The sequence below is a fragment of the Tachyglossus aculeatus genome, chromosome 7, assembly GCF_015852505.1.
Source record: "Tachyglossus aculeatus isolate mTacAcu1 chromosome 7, mTacAcu1.pri, whole genome shotgun sequence".
Classification (NCBI taxonomy): Eukaryota; Metazoa; Chordata; class Mammalia; order Monotremata; family Tachyglossidae; genus Tachyglossus; species Tachyglossus aculeatus.
This window is the reverse complement of record NC_052072.1, coordinates 37,559,158-37,576,009: the sequence shown is the minus strand read 5'-3', so window position 1 is coordinate 37,576,009 and position 16,852 is coordinate 37,559,158. Positions and strand designations below refer to the sequence as shown.

Here is a 16,852-nt window from a genome sequence, read left to right as displayed (position 1 = left end):
ATTGAATGTTCACTCTGTCTCTAGCCTAAACTGACATATTGTACCCAGTTTCATTTCCCTAAGCAGAGGAGCTAAGCAATTCAAGTGCATCACAAACCATTTCTTTTTGGCAGAGTATATTGATTTTTTTAAAAAAACTCATTATTTATATTACTGTTCAGTAATACATTGTTGAACAACAAGTAATTTGACTATTCACTCAAGACCTTGATTAATTATTTTTCAATCCAATAAAACAATCTGTACTTCTGCCCAGCCTGGCTCACTATAGTTGGCACAAACTGGTCTACTGTTGTTAGAAACCACCTGTCATTTGGCTTGGAGCAATGTGAGAAGGCCCTTCCTGACTGAAACATGGATTCATATTTGGATAATCATGATCGTGGAGAGCCACCATAGCAAAAAAACATTTTTCTGAGCTTTTGGCTTCTGTGGAAGTCTATTCCTGGGGTGGCCGAGTCATATGAACTTAAAAAACTCAAATCAAAACATAATGTGATGGAGAGCTGCGGATCAGAAGTGGTGGGGAGGGGGACTTCCCCCAGAAAAGGGGGGTAGTGGCAGGCGGTGGCCATCACTCTTAGTGGAAAGAGCTTGGGCTTGGGAGCACTGTACTAAGCGCTTGGGAAGTACAAGTTGGCAGCATATAGAGGCAGTCCCTACCCAACAGCGGGCTCACAGTCTAGAAGGGGGAGACAGAGAACAAAACAAAACTTATTAACAAAATAAAATAAATAGAATAAATATGTACAAATAAAATAAATAAATAAATAGAGTAATTCATTCATTCAATCGTATTTATTGAGCACTCTCAGGACTGAGGCCCATCCTCCATTCCCGATGGAAGACTTTTATCATCTTGCGGCAAAATTAACTAACCTGTTTCAACTGCTGACTGGATGGTTCATGATTAAAGCCCTCCCAAGGATGGACAGTTTATTCTTCTGTTCGTTCTTTCTCTCTCTCTTTCTCTCCCTCCCTATCTCTCTCTCCCTCTTTCTCTCATTTTGGTTCTTTTTCAGGGAAGGGTCTTTAGCAGTGCTTTGCCTCTGACCTTGCATTAGTTAAAAGAATCACTTTTAACTCCAAACACCAGAAATTTCCTCAGAGGAGGCCAGCGATGACTTTACCCTCTTTATCTGACTCTAACAATACAATTCAATAACTATTTATTCTACTTCTAGACTGTGAGCCCACTGTTGGGTAAGGACCGTCTCTATATGTTGCACTCCTTTCATTCATTCATTCATTCATTCAATCGTATTTATTGAGCGCTTACTGTGTGCCCCGTCTCCATCCCCCCCATCTTACCTCCTTCCCTTCCCCACAGCACCTGTATATATGTATATATGTTTGTACATATTTATTACTCTATTTATTTATTTATTTATTTTGTTTGTACATATCAATTCTATTTATTTTATTTTGTTAGTTGTTTGGTTTTGTTCTCTGTCTCCCCCTTTTAGACTGTGAGCCCACTGTTGGGTAGGGACTGTCTCTATATGTTGCCAATTTGTACTTCCCAAGCGCTTAGTACAGTGCTCTGCACATAGTAAGCGCTCAATAAATACGATTGATGATGATGATGATGAAAAGCACTGTACTAAGCGCTTGGAAAGTACAAGTTGGCAACATATAGAGACGGTCCCTACCCAACAGTGGGCTCACCAAATCCTGCTGGTTCAACCTTCATATCGTTAAAATCCGTCCTTTCCTCTCCATCCAAACTTGTACCATGTCGATCCGAGCAAGTAATAATCATGGTATTTGTTAAACCCACAGTCTTAATCTCCATTTTGCAGGTGAGAGAACCGAGGCACAGAAAAGTGACGCGACTTGCTCAAGGTCACACAGCAAGCAAATGGCAGAGCCGAGATTAGAACCCAGATCCTCTGACTTCTGGGCCCGTGCTCTTTCCACTAGGCCATGCTGCTTAGTGGACCTGGTCGGTGACATGAGGATTCCTGGGGTGGACTGAGAGTTGAGATGTGGGGTGCAGGGGTTGGATCTCCACAACTCACCTCTGCTGCTCTGCGGGGGCCAGCTATGCCTTAACGGGCGGCATGGCTGAAACACGCGTCTGAGAAAAACACAATTGCCCGGTGAAGGCTTGATAATATTGCTACCTGGACACAGACTTCGGAAAAAGAAAAGCCCGCGTAATTCAGCTAGCGAGTCAGACTCTTCGCCATTATGCCAACGAGCCGATTGAAACGCGACTAAATTAGTTCTGGTGCTGGGCCTTAAAGAACATCGTGTCATTGAAACTGCGGTCCTGTGATCACCATGTGATGTTTAACTGAGCTCCAGAGTTCCTGCTACAGTCACCCCCTCCCCCTGACTCTGTTGTCCAAATATAGACACGGACTCTGTGAGCGACGTGGCAGATGCTTTTTTTCTATTTATTTTATTTTGTTAATATGTTTTGTTGCCCATCTCCCCCTTCTAGACTGTGAGCCCGCTGTTGGGTAGGGACCGTCTCTGTATGTTGCCAACATGGACTTTCCAAGCGCTTAGTACAGTGTTCTGCACACAGTAAGCGCTCAATAAATACGATTGAATGAATGAATTCATTAGTACTCTATTTTATTTGTACATATTTATTCTATTAATTTTATTTTGTTTGTAGGTTTTGTTTTGTTGTCCGTCTCCCCCTTCTAGACTGTGAGCCTACTGTTGGGTAGGGACCATCTCTGTATGTTGCCAACATGGACTTTCCAAGCGCTTAGTACAGTGTTCTGCACACAGTAAGCGCTCTATAAATACGACTGAATGAATGAATTCATTAGTACTCTATTTATTTTATTTGTACGTATTTATTCTATTTATTTTATTTTGTTAATATGTTTTGTTTTGTTGTCCGTCTCCCCCTTCTAGACTGTGAGCCCACTGTTGGGTAGGGACTGTCTCTGTATGTTGCCAACATGGACTCCCCAAGCACTTAGTACATCATCATCATCATAATCAATCGTATTTATTGAGCGCTTACTGTGTGCAGAGCACTGTACTAAGCACTTGGGAAGTACAAATTGGCAACATATAGAGACAGTCTCTACCCAACAGTGGGCTCACAGTCTAAAAGGGGGAGACAGTGAAGTGCTCTGCACACAGTAAGCGCTCAATAAATACGATTGAATGAATGAATTCATTAGTACTCTATTTATTTTATTTGTACATATTTATTCTATTTATTGTATTTTGTTAATATGTCTTGTTTTGTTGTCCATCTCCCCCTTCTAGACTGTGAGCCTACTGTTGGGTAGGGACCGTCTCTGTATGTTGCCAACATGGAGTTCCCAAGCACTTAGTACAGTGCTCTACACACAGTAAGTGCTCAATAAATGATTGAATGAATGAATTCATTAGTACTCTATTTATTTTATTTGTACATATTTATTCTATTTATTTTATTTTGTTAATACGTTTTGTTTTGTTGTCCGTCTCCCCCTTCTAACTGTGAGCCCACTGTTGGGTAGGGGCCGTCTCTGTATGTTGCCAACATGGACTTCCGAAACGCTTAGTACAGTGCGCTGCACACAGTAAGCGCTCAATAAATATGATTGAACGAATGAATTCATTAGTACTCTATTTCATTTGTACATATTTATTCTATTTATTTTATTTTGTTAATATGTTTCGTTTTGTTGTCCGTCCCCCCCTTCTAGACTGTGAGCCCGTTGTTGGGTAGGGACCGTCTCTATATGTGGCCGACTTGTACTTCCCAAGCACTTAGTACAATGCTCTGCACGCAGTAAGTGCTCAATCAATACGATTGAATGAATGAATGAATGAGTGGCCAAGGTGATTGAGTGCACATAGTAACCGCTCAATAATAATAATAGTAATGATGGCATTTATTAAGTGCTTACTATATGCAAAGAACTGTTCTAAGCGCTGGGGAGGTTACAAGGTGATCAGGTTGTCCCACGGGGGGCTCACAGTCTTCATCCCCATTTTACAGGTGAGGTCACTGAGGCCCAGAGAAGTGAAGTGACTTGCCCAAAGTCACACAGCTGACAAGTGGCGGAGCCGGGCTTTGAACCCCTGACCTCCGACTCCAAAGCCAGTGCTCTTTCCACTGAGCCACGCTGCTTCTCAATAAATACGATTGACTGAATGATTGATTGATTGAATTGCCTATCAATTCAATTGCCTGCGAGAATTGCCTATGAATTGCCTACGAGAAGCAGAGTGGCTCAGTGGAAAAGAACCCGGCCTTCGGAGTCAGAGGTCATGGGTTCAAATCCCTGCTCCGCCAATTGCCAGCTGTGTGACTTTGGGCAAGTCACTTAACTTCTCTGTGTCTCAGTTCCCTCATCTGTAAAATGGGGATTAAGACTGTGAGTCCCCCGTGGGACAACCTGATCACCTTGGAACCTCCCCAGCGCTTAGAACAGTGCTTTGCACATAGTAAGCGCTTAATAAATACCATTATTATTATAAAATCTATGTCCTCTCATTCCATCTCCATATTCATCTCAGGCTTGTTGGGCCTAACCCTTTCCCACATTGATGCCAAGTCACTCTTGTCCAGTTTTTCCGTAGAAGCCACTGGGCAGACACAGGGAGCAGGCCTGCCCTTTGGCATAGTTTTGGCCTCAGATCCCGTCCCTGCTTGGCTCAGCCTTGACCATCCATTTATCGATGGGCAAACCCCGCAGATGTTAAGTTCAAAACAAACAATTTCCAAACCCGAACTTTACCTTTCTTGCAGAGAAAACAACAAACACCCGCAGCACCGATGATTTTATTCCTACTTTGCTTCCGTGTGCCACTGCCTTCCCGAGGCAGTTGCTGAAATGCTCCAGGGAAGACTGAGTACCTGTTCCTCGGTCGCTCTGAGAAGCTCAGTTACGGAGAGGAAACTGGGGAAAAGGATTCAAAGAATTGGAGGTTTCTCGGAAGAATCATGAGAACACCTGGATTGTAACTTACGCGAGAGACAAGTTGAGGAGCAGGTTTTGCTGCATCCTGCAAGTCCTTCGCTAAGGTGAAAAAAGTAAGGAGTTATCTTACTAAGGTGAAAAAAGTAAGGAGTTACCTTTCCCCAGAAAGTTTTGCATTATAGAGGTGGCGGTGGGAAGAGAGGGGATAAAAATATGATGAAAAATGGCAAAACTCACAGTTATGTGGCCAGCTAGCTCTGTGACTAAAACCATCCGACTCTGTCTGTGTGTCAAGTTATGTTAATAACATCCGAATCTTTCAACAAGTTCACATGTTAAAATTCAGGTCTCTGCCTATTTATCTAGTATCTACCTAAGCCAAATTTATGGGCTTTGTAAAATATAATTCCTTTCCTCGCAGCCAGGCTCTGGAATTTTCCAATGAAACGTGGGTTTTGCTGTAGAAATCGGGTTGTTATGGTACTGATTCTCCACCTCACCCCCCATTCTTTCGACAACAGCTTCAGAGGATGGACAAGTTCAGTTTGGAGCCTATGAAAACGTTATGCCCAGAGTCCTGTGCACTGCTGAAACCACCAGCCGACCTCTCTCTGGTTGTGAGAGAGGAGATTCTCTATTTGACAATGGAAAGCGAAGTAGCAGATTTAGAAAATCAGGTGGCACGGCCCGTTATGAAATAGTCATACGGCTGGGTGTAGGTGCCTGCGTAGATCTGGATTCAGTTGGAAATGGGTGAAGTCCAAATTCAAAGAACACTAGTGGTTTTATTGGTTAGACTTAGCTTGATTTCTCTGGGAAGTTATGTTTTAGAGAAGTAATCAATCGTATTTTTGGAGCGCTTACTGTGTGCAGAGCACTGTACTAAGCGCTTGGGAAGTACAAGTTGGCAACATATAGAGACGGTCCCTACCCAACAGTGGGCTCACAGTCTAGAAGGGGGAATGGGCCTGTGTGTCATTGGATCTGGGCTCTAATTTCGACTCTGCCACTTGTCTGCTGCATGACCATGGGCAAATCGCTTAATTTCTCCCTGCCTCAGTTACCTCATCTGTAAAATCGGGATTAAGACTGAGAGCCCTATTTGGGATAGGGACTGTGTCCAACCTGATTATCGTGTATCTATCCCAGTATTTAGTGCAGTGCCTGGAACAGTGTAAGTACTTAACAAATACCACAAAAAAATCCCAAACTAATTCAGTTTTGTTATATGTTATCGGCCCTGGGTGGAGGGGAGGTAGAAAGACCGAACCGACAGGCTAAAATGAGATTTTTTTGAATTGTCTCCAATTTTAATTTCTTCTTGCTGGTCTTGCCTTCCATTTGCTGGGTACGTGAGAGTTGACTATTTTCTATTTAAACTTCAAACTCACCGTAGGAAGGTTTTACTTTTCAAGGAACTATTGCTAAGAGAATCATAATTCCTGAAATGCCATTCAGTGAACAGGGCCGGATTTGGAGCATGGGAAAGTAGTTAATTCTGCTTTTGATTCCTTGAGGAATCAGGGGAAAATGGCGTTAACTACACTCTCAGTATCTCCAGCTTATTGTGTGTGAGATAGAAATGATAAGGCTCAGTAGCTACTCAAAGGAAAGTTATTCAATTCAATTCAGTCGTATTTATTGAGCACTTAATGGGCAAAGCACTGTACTAAGCGGTTGGGAGCGCACAATATAACAATGAACGGACACATTCCCTTCCCACAACGAGGGGGAGGACAAGCCTATGGAACCCCGGTATTCTTGTCACCCAGCAGTAACAGCAGCAGTTTTGTGTTGGGATGGCAGTATTTCATCTGCTTCTGGTTTGGAGGTGCAATAATAATAATAATAATAATAATAATGGCATTTATTAAGCGCTTACTGTGTGCAAAGCACTGTTCTAAGCATTCACTCATTCATTCAATTGTATTTATTGAGCGCTTACTGTGTGCAGAGCACTGTACTAAGCGCTTGGGAAGTACAAGTCGGCAACATATAGAGACAGTCCCTACCCAACAATGGGTTCACAGTCTAGAAGGGGGAGACAGACAACTAAACAAGTAGACATCTGAATTGAGTGATTTGGGATTTAGTAGTCTTCCCTGCCGATATTTTGGACTTTGTATTTTCACCCACTGGCAAGATGTTACAATCGTGATTGAAGTCAAACCTTCCATTATGAGGTTCATTGTTGGGTAACCAGTGCTTACCCAATCTTTCTCAGCTCCTCCGCTAATGGAGAAACAGGGTAATTCATAACATGATTTGGCTTGCCCAAAATCCAAAGCATGGGGCCTTTCACACACCCCAAAATCTAGATAAATTATTCAGTTCCATATATGCAAGGTCTCAGATATATGTAAATAAATATATAATACATGCATATAAAAATAAAATATTCTATTTAACGATCAGATATACTGTTAATTTTCCAGATATTATGAGTGGAAGAGGGGTTTTTTCCCCCTAAAATAACTGGAGATTATGTCTACTTCTATTGTTCTCTCCCTATCCCTTAGTACAGAGCTTGGCTCCCAGTAGAGATCCTCAATTACGACTACTGGTTGTTCGGCTGAATCCTATCCTGATTTATTTTGGGGGCTTATCTTTGTAATTTATGTGCCCACGGTTCCTTGTTCAGATGCCATAGCAGTTGTTGCTTCGCCTTGGATCACGCCCGTATTTATGGGGTCCTTAGTTTCAGGTAAGTGTTTTGAGAGTTTGGACTACAAAGTGTAGAGAGAGGAGGGGGTAATTCAGTTTTTCTTTTTTTTATTTAAAGGACTGTATCTGCCTCCTGTAATCTACTGACCCAAATGTTAAATGCTCTGGTGTAATTGAAGATTTTGGGGGAATTAGGTAGAGCTTAGAAAAAGACTTTCTTTCCGCGTGAGTTGGGGACTTGAGGGAGGGCTCAGCAACTTGGACTCTGATTCTCAGCCTCGAGATTGTAGGGTTGAAGAAACCGAAAGCCCCTCGAATTAATGACGATTGTCTTGATTTTTCCCCCCGCTTGAATGATTTTATTTGGATGTACGGAGGAGTGGGAAGGGAACGTGTCTACCGGCTCTGTTATGTTGTTGCACTCTCCCAAGTGCTTAGGACAGTGCTCTACACAGAGCAAGCGCAAGAAGTACCGTGGCTCAGTGGAAAGAGCCCGGGCTTTGGAGTCAGAGGTCATGGGTTTGAATCCCGACTCAATCAATCAATCAATCAATCGTATTTATTGAGCGCTTACTGTGTGCAGAGCACTGTACTAAGCGCTTGGGAAGTACAAGTTGGCAACATAGAGAGACAGTCCCTACCCAACAGTGGGCTCACAGTCTAGAAGAATAATGATGGGGAGGTTCCAAGGTGATCAGGTTGTCCCACGGGGGGCTCACAGTCTTAATCCCCATCTTACAGATGAGGTAACTGAGGCACAGAGAAGTTAAGTGACTTGCCCAAAGTCACACAGCTGACAATTGGTGGAGCTGGGATTTGAACCCCTGACCTCTGACTCCAAAGCCCGGGCTCTTTCCACTGAGCCACGCCACATGTCTGCTGTGTGACCTTGGGCAAATCACTTAACTTCTCTGAGCCTCAGTTCCCTCATCTGTAAAATGGGGATTAAGACTGTGAGCCCCACGTGGGACAACTTCATCAATCGTATTTATCATCAATCGTATTTATTGAGCGCTTACTGTGCGCAGAGCACTGTACTAAGCACTTGGGAAGTACAAATTGGCAACATATAGAGACAGTCCCTACCCAACAGTGGGCTCACAGTCTAAAAGGGGGAGACAAAACCAAACATACTAACAAAATAAAATAAATAGAAAAGATATGTACAAGTAAAATAAATAAATAAATAAATAGAGTAATAAATATGTACAAACATATATACATATATACAGGTGCTGTGGGGAAGGGAAGGAGGTAAGATGGGGGGATGGAGAGGGGGATGAGGGGGAGAGGAAGGAAGGGGCTCAGTCTGGGAAGGCCTCCTGGAGGCCTTGATCACCTTGTATCCCCTCCAGTGCTTAGAACAGTGCTCTGCACATAGTAAGCGCTTAACCAATGCTATTATTATTATTATTATTATTATTATTATTATTATTATTATTATTATTATTATAAGTATGAGTGACTGAGAAGGGGTGTATGGTGATTCTTTCTGTCCTTCCGACCCACCTGTGGTGGCAATCCACTGGATCAACTGGGAAGCTGTAGTTGCATTTTCTACTTTAACTGAGGCCTTTCTCCCTTCTCCACCTTCCCTGTCTCTCCACATGTACATATATTTAAATGATAATATTATAAATTACTTATATTAACGTCTGTCCCCCCTTCCCCCGCACTTTAAACTCGCTGTGGGCAGGGACTATATCTGCTAACTGTTGTAATTTCATTTATTTACTTATATTAGTGTCTGTCTTCCCATGGTCTAGTGGGAAGAGCACAGGCCTGGGAGTTGGAGGTTGTGGATTCCAATGCTGACTCTGCCACATGTCTGATGTGTGACCTTGGGCAAGTCACTTAACTTCTCTGTGCCTCAGTTACCTCATCTGTAAAGTAGGGATCAAGACTGTGAGCCCCATGAGGGACAACCAGATCACCTTGTATCCTCCCCAGTGCTTAGAACAGTGCTTGGCACATGGTAAGTGCTTAACAAATACCACAATTCTGGAGCCCGGGCTTGGGAGTCAGAGGTCATGGGTTCAAATCCCGTCTACACCAGTTGTCAGCTGTGTGACTCTGGGCAAGTCACTTCACTTCTCTGGGCCTCAGTTCCCTCATCTGTAAAATGGGGATTAAGACTGTGAGCCCCATGTGGGACAACCTGATCACCTTGTATCCTCCCCAGTGCTTAGAACAGTGCTTTGCATAGTAAGCGCTTAACAAATGCCATCGTTATTATTATTATTATTATTATTATGATGATGATGATGATGATGATGATGAGGCTGTAAGCTTGTTGTGGGTAGGGAATGTGTCTACTGAGAAGCAGTGTGGCTCAGTGGAAAAAGCAGGGGCGTTGGAGTCAGAGGTCATGGGTTCAAATCCCGGCTCCGCCGATTGTCAGCTGTGTGACTTTGGGCAAGTAACTTCACTTCCCTGTGCCTCAGTGACCTCATCTGGAAAATGGGGGTGAAGACTGTGAGCCCCCCGTGGGACAACCTGATCACCTTGTAACCTCCCCAGTGCTTAGAACAGTGCTTTGAACATAGTAAGCGCTTAATAAATGCTATTATTATTATTATTATTACTGTTACAATGTACGTTCCTAAGCATTTAGCACTTGGCTTTGCACACAGTAAGCGCTCAATAAGTATGACTGAATGGGAAGAAGCAGGAGCATGGGCTTGGGAATCAGAGAATGGTAAATTCTAATCCCTGCCCCGCCAAGTATCTGCTGTGTGACCTTGGGCATGACACTTCACTTCTCTGTGCCTCAGTTCCCTCATCTGTAAAATGGGGATTAAGAGCGTGAGCCTCACGTGGGACAGGGACTGATTACCTTGATTACCAACATGATCACTTTGTATCTACCCCAGTGCTTAGCTCATAGTAAGTATTCATGGCCTAGTGGATAGAGCACGGGCCTGAGAGTCAGAAGGTCATGGGTTCTAATCCCGGCTGCGCCACTTGTCTGCTGTGTGACCTTGGGCAAGTCACTTCATTAACAAGTCACTTATTAAGTATCATTTGATGAGCAGCAGCGTGGTTTAGTGGGAAGGGCCCCGGGCTCGGGAGTCAGAGGCTGTGCGTTCTCATCCCGGCTCTGCCACTTATCGGCTGTGTGACTTTGGGCAAGACACTTCACTTCTCTGGGCCTCAGTTCCCTCACCTGGAAAATGGGGATTAAGACGGTGAGCACCACGTGGGACAGCCTGATTACCTTGCGTTTCCCCCAGCGCTTGGAACAGTGCTTGGCACATAGTAAGCGCTCAACGAATATATGTTTTCTTTTGTTGTCCGTCTCCCCCTTGTAGACTGTGAGCCTGTTGTTTAGTAGGGGCCGTCTCTATGTGTTGCCAACTTGTACTTCCCAAGCGCTTAGTACAGTGCTCTGCACATAGTAAGTGCTCAATCAATACGATTGAATGAATGAACGTGAGGAGAGAGGGCATTGCAGGCCTGGGGAAGGGCGTGGGGCACAGTGCTGCAGGGGCCCGCACTGTGTGGAGGATGCCGGGGGATGCCTGGGGGATTCAATCGTATTTATCGCATTTATTGAGCGCTTACTGTGTGCAGAGTGCTGTACTAAGCGCTTGGGAAGTACAAGTTGGGGGGGATGCGCAAAGGATGCCGGGGGATGCCTGGGGGATGTGTAAAGGATGCCAGGGGATTCAATCGTATTCATCGTATTTATTGAGTGCTTACTGTGTGCAGAGCGCTGTACTGAGTGCTTTGGAGGGACAAGTTGGGGGGATGTGCAAAGGATAATGGGGGATGCCTGGGGGATGTGCAAAGGATGCCGGGGGATGCAATCGTATTTAATCGTATTTATTGAGCGCTTACTGTGTGCTGAGCACTGTACTGAGTGCTTGGGAAGTACAAGTTGGGGAACTGCGCAAAGGATGCCTGGGGGATTCAATTGTATTTATTGTATTCAATCGTATTTATTGAGTGCTTACTGTGTGCAGAGCGCTGTACTGAGCGCTTGGGAAGTACCGGTTGGGGCGATGCGCAGAGGATGCCGGGGGATGCCTGGGGGGGGGGTGTGCAAAGGGTGCCGGGAGATGCAATCGTATTTAATCATATTTATTGAGCAATTACTGTGTGCAGAGCACTGTGCTAAGCGCTTGGGAAGTGCGAGTTGGGGGGATGCGCAAAGGATGTCAGGGGATGCAATCGTATTTAATTGTATTTATTGAGCGCTTACTGTGTGCAGAGCGCTGTACTGAGCGCTTGGGAGGTACAAGTTGGGGGGATGCTCAAAGGATGCCCAGGGGCTGCGCAAAGGATGCCGGGGGATGCCTGGGGGCTGCGCAAAGGATGCCGGGGGATGGCTGGGGGATGCTTGGCGGCTGCGCAAAGGATGCCGGGGGATGGCTGGGGGATGCTTGGGGGCTGCGCAAAGGATGCCGGGTGCCGCCGGATCTGAACCCCGAACCTTTGCTTAGCGCGCCCCGGGGCAGGCAAAGAGGGAGGAGGAGCAGCCCGGAGGAGGGAGGGAGTGAGATCACTTCCTTGTGACACGCCGAGGTGAGAGCGGGGGGGGGAAAGTAGCCAAACCACCAGGAGGAGGAGGAGGAGGAGGAGGAGGAGGAGCAAGCAGCAGCAGCAGTTTGGTTGAGGCCCCGTGGTTGGCCCGGCTCCATCGATCCGCATCGATCGCCGGCAGACGGACCACGCGCCAACCCCGTTGCGGGCAGGCAGAAAGGCAGGCAGGTAAGTCCCACCATCGGAGACATCCTCCCCCCCGCCCCGGGCGGGCCCCCCTACACCCACCCTCCTCCTCCTCCTCCTCCCCCGGCACCCCCTTTGGACCCCCATCCCACCCCAGGCCCCTCCCAGGGAGTCAACGGCGTTGCCGGGGAGGGGGCGGCTGAGATATCGGGGCCAGGCCGGGGTCAGTCCCGGGGTCAGCCCTGGACCAGGCCGGACCAGTTTGGGGTCAGTCCGGGACCAGTCCGGGGTCAGCCCGGGGTCAGTCCTGGGCCAGTCCGGGGTCATTCAGGGACCAGCCCGGGGTCAGGCCGGGACCAGTCCTGGGTCAGGCCGGGGTCATTCCGGGACCATTCCGGGGTCATTCCTGGGCCAGTCCGGGACCAGTCTGGGGTCAGGCCGGGGCCAGTCCGGGACCAGTCTGGGGTCAGACCGGACCAGTCTGGGGTCAGTCCGGGACCAGTCCGGGACCAATCCGGGGTCATTCCGGGACCAGTCCGGGGTCAGTCTGGGGCCAGTCCTGGGCTAGGCCGGGGTCATTCCTGGGCCAGTCCGGGGCCAGTACGGACTGGTCCTGGACCAGTCCGGGGTCATTCCTGGACCAGTCCTGGACCAGTCCGGGGTCAGTCTAGGCCAGTCCTGGGCTAGTCCGGGGTCATTCCTGGGCCAGTCCTGGACCAGTCCGGGGTCATTCCTGGACCAGCCTGGGGTCAGTCCGGGCCCAGTCTGGGGCCAGTCTGGGGTCATTCCTGGACCAGACCGGGGTCATTCCTGGACCAGTCCGGGGTCACCAGTCTGGGGTCATTCCTGGACCAGTCCTGGGCTAGTCCGGGGTCATTCCTGGACCAGGCCGGGGTCAGTCCCGTGGTCAGTCCGGGGTCAGGCCTGGACCAGTCCCGGACCAGTCCGGGGTCAGTCCTGGACCAGTCCGAGGCCAGTCCTGGATCAGTCCTGGTCCCACCCTGGGTCAGGCCTGGGCCTAGCCTGCCTCCCCAATACAGCGGAATTAGACTGTAATACTCCCCTCCACACTGTAAAGTCATTGCGGGCAGGGAATTTCATTCATTCATCGTCTTTATTGAGCGTTTACTGTGTGCAGAGCACTGTACTGAGCGCCTGGAAAGTACAATTCGGCCACAAAGAGAGACAATCCCTGCCCATAACGGGCTCACAGTCTAGAACGGGGGACTGGAGGAGTCCCAAACAAGTAGACAGGCATCAATATAAATAAAATAGAATTTGTTAGGTGATTGTTACATTGTACTCTCCCAAGCGCGTAGTACAGTGCTCTGCCCACAGTAAGCGCTCAATAAATACGATCGATCGATTGAAAGAGAACTCGGTGCCGAGGGAAATTCGATTAATCGATAGGGAACTTGCTTTCTAGACTGCGAGCCCGTTGTTGGGTAGGGATTGGCTCTGCTGCCGAATTGTACTTTCCAAGCGCTTAGTCCAGTGCTCTGCACACAGTAAGCGCTCAGTAAATACGATTGAATGAATGAATGAAGATCGGGGAAGAAGAAAGTGCACGGGAGGGAAAGAGCAGAGAGAGAGAAGCAGCGTGGTTTAGTGGAAAGAGCCCGGGTTTGGGAGTCAGAGGTTGTGGGTTCTAATCCCACTCCACCCCTTGTCAGCTATGTGACTTTGGGCAAGTCACTTTCATTCATTCAATCGTATTTATTGAGCGCTTACTGTGTGCAAAGCACTGTACTGTCACTTCACTTCTGTGGGCCTCAGTGACCTCATTTGTAAAATGGGGATTAAAAGTGTGAGCCTCATGTGGGACAACCTGATAACCTTGTACCTCCCCCCAGCGCTTAGAACGGCGCTTGGCACATAGTAAGTGCTTAACAAATACCATTATTATTATTATTATTAATAAAAGGAACTGTAAACTGGGGTAGAAGATGGAGGAGCGTGGCTCAGTAGAAAGAGCCCGGGCTTTGGAGTCAGAGGTCATGGGTTCAAATCCCGGCTCCCCCAAGTGTCAGCTGTGTGACTTTGGGCAAGTCACTTCACTTCTCTGGGCCGCAGTGACCTCATCTGTGAAATGGGGGTGAAGACTGTGAGCCCCCCCATGGGACAAACTGATCACCTTGGAACCTCCCCAGCGCTTGAAACAGTGCTTTGCACACAGTAAGCGCTTAATAAATGCCATTATTATCATTATTATTATAATTATTATTCTCTGGGCCTCAGTGACCTCATCTGTAAAATGGGGATGAAGACTGTGAGCCCCCCCATGGGACAACCTGATCACCTTGGAACCTCCCCAGCGCTTGGAACAGTGCTTTGCACACAGTAAGCGCTTAATAAATGCCATTATTATCATCATTATTATAATTATTATTCTCTGGGCCTCAGTGACCTCATCTGTAAAATGGGGGTGAAGACTGTGAGCCCCCCCATGGGACAACCTGATCACCTTGGAACCTCCCCAGCGCTTAGAACAGTGCTTTGCACACAGTAAGCGCTTAATAAATGCCATTATTATTATTATAATTATTATTCCCTGTGCCTCGGTGACCTCATCTGTAAAATGGGGATGAAGACTGTGAGCCCCCCCATGGGACAACCTGATCACTTTGGAACCTCCCCAGCGCTTAGAACAGTGCTTGGCACATAGTTAGCGCTTAATAAATGCCCTTATTATTATTATTATGGCGGGCGTTATCGCGAAACGAAAAAGATCGCGAAGGTGAAAGAGATTTTAAGACCTTAAATTTAAATTTAAGATTTAAAAATCTTAAGATTTTAAGATTTAAAAATCTTAAGATTTTAAGATTTCTAGACTGTGAGCCCGCTGTTGTGTAGGGACCGTCTGTATATGTTGCCAACTTGTACTTCCGAAGCGCTTAGTACAGTGCTCTGCACACAGTAAGCGCTCAATAAATACGACTGAATGAATGAATGAATGAATGAATTTTAGACCCTGCGAAACCGTCCGGAGAACTGGGCGGGGCGAGGGGCCCGCCGGCTCTCGTGCGCTGATTGGCTGAGGAGGCTCAACCCATCCCCACGCCAGCCTATCAGCGCGCAGCTTTCGGCCAAGCCCCTCTCCCCGGCCTCGGGCTCCCCGCCCGTTGGCAGCGTCCGTGGGAAGATCGTCGCGAGCCGGGCGAAAAGCCGGTCCGGCCAATCACGTTGCGGCCTCGCCCTCTGCGCTCGGATGAGCCTATCGCGCCAGGCCCAGTGCGCCTGCGCCAACCGCCTTGACTGCTACACGCGCCGAGCCGCCCAGTGCGCCTGCGTCAAGCTGCCGGACCCGCGCGGGTCCAATGTGGCTCGCCGAGCGGCCCAGTGCGCATGCGTACAGCTGCCTGACCGGCGCAATTTTGCTCGGCGAGAGGCCCACTGCGCATGCGTGCAGCTGCCTGACACCCCTTTGGCTGCCAAATTGCTAAACTGAGGCGGGAGCTGTTTTCATTCATTCATTCATTCGTTCATTCATTCATTATTCATTCATTCAATCGTGTTTATTGAGCGCTTACTGTGTGCAGAGCACTGTACTAACCGCTTGGGAAGTACAAGTCAGCAACATATAGAGACGGTCCCTACTCAACAATGGGCTCACAGTCTAGAAGGCTCGCATTCATTCAATCCCATTTATTATTAATAATAATAGTAATATTGGTATTTGTTAAGTGCTTACTACATGCAAAGCACTGTTCCAAGCGCTGGGGAAGATCCAAGATAATCAGGTTGTCCTACGGGGGGGGGCTCACAGTCTTCATCCCCATTTTACAGATGAGGGAACTGAGGCCCAGAGAAGTTAAGTAACAATGATGGCATTTATTAAGCGCTTACCATGTGCACAGCACTGTTCCAAGCCCTGGGGAAGATACAAGATAATCAGGTTGTTCCACGGGGTGGGGGGGCTCACAGTCTTCATCCCCATTTTACAGGTGAGGGAACTGAGGCCCAGAGAAGTTAAGTAATAATGATGGCATTTATTGAGCGCTTACTATGTGCAAAGCTCTGTTCTAAGCGCTGGGGAGGTTACAAGGTGATCAGGTTGTCCCATGGGGGGCTCACAGTCTTCATCCCCATTTTACAGATGAGGGGACTGAGGCCCAGAGAAGTTTTTAAGTAGTAATGATGTCATTTATCAAGCGCTTACTATGTGCAAAGCACTGTTCTAAGCGCTGGGGAGGTTACAAGGTAATCAGGTTGTCCCACGGGGGGCTCACAGTCTACATCCCCATTTTACAGATGAGGGAACTGAGGCCCAGAGAAGTTAAGTCATAATGATGACATTTATTAAGCGCTTACTATGTGCAAAGCACTGTTCTAAGCGCTGGGGAGGTTACAAGGCGATCAGGTTGTCCCATGGGGGGCTTACAGTCTTCATCAATCAATCAATCAATCAATCAATCAATCAATCGTATTTATTGAGCGCTTACTGTGTGCAAAACACTGTACTAAGCGCTTGGGAAGTCCAAGTTGGCAACGTATAGAGACAGTCCCTACCCAACAGTGGGCTCACAGTCTAGAAGGGGGAGACAGAGAACAAAACCAAACATATTAACAAAATAAAATAAATAGAATAGATAGGTACAAGTAAAATAAATAAATAGAGTAATAAATATGTA

General features: G+C 47.1%; 1 protein-coding gene across 4 annotated transcripts in view; it reads left to right on the top strand.

Moving 5' to 3' along the window:
* Window positions 1-4,774: 4,774 nt before the first annotated feature.
* The window catches only part of BDH1 (3-hydroxybutyrate dehydrogenase 1), a 59,064-nt gene continuing 46,986 nt past the window's right edge, over window positions 4,775-16,852 (top strand). The window contains exon 1 of one of the 4 annotated variants that reach the window (XM_038748949.1): window positions 4,775-4,990. The gene's annotated coding sequence lies outside the window, so the exon portion shown is untranslated. Of the gene's footprint in view, window positions 5,021-12,155; window positions 12,264-16,852 lie in introns of those variants that run through there. The other 3 variants (XM_038748946.1, XM_038748947.1, XM_038748948.1) reach the window with 3 other exon arrangements.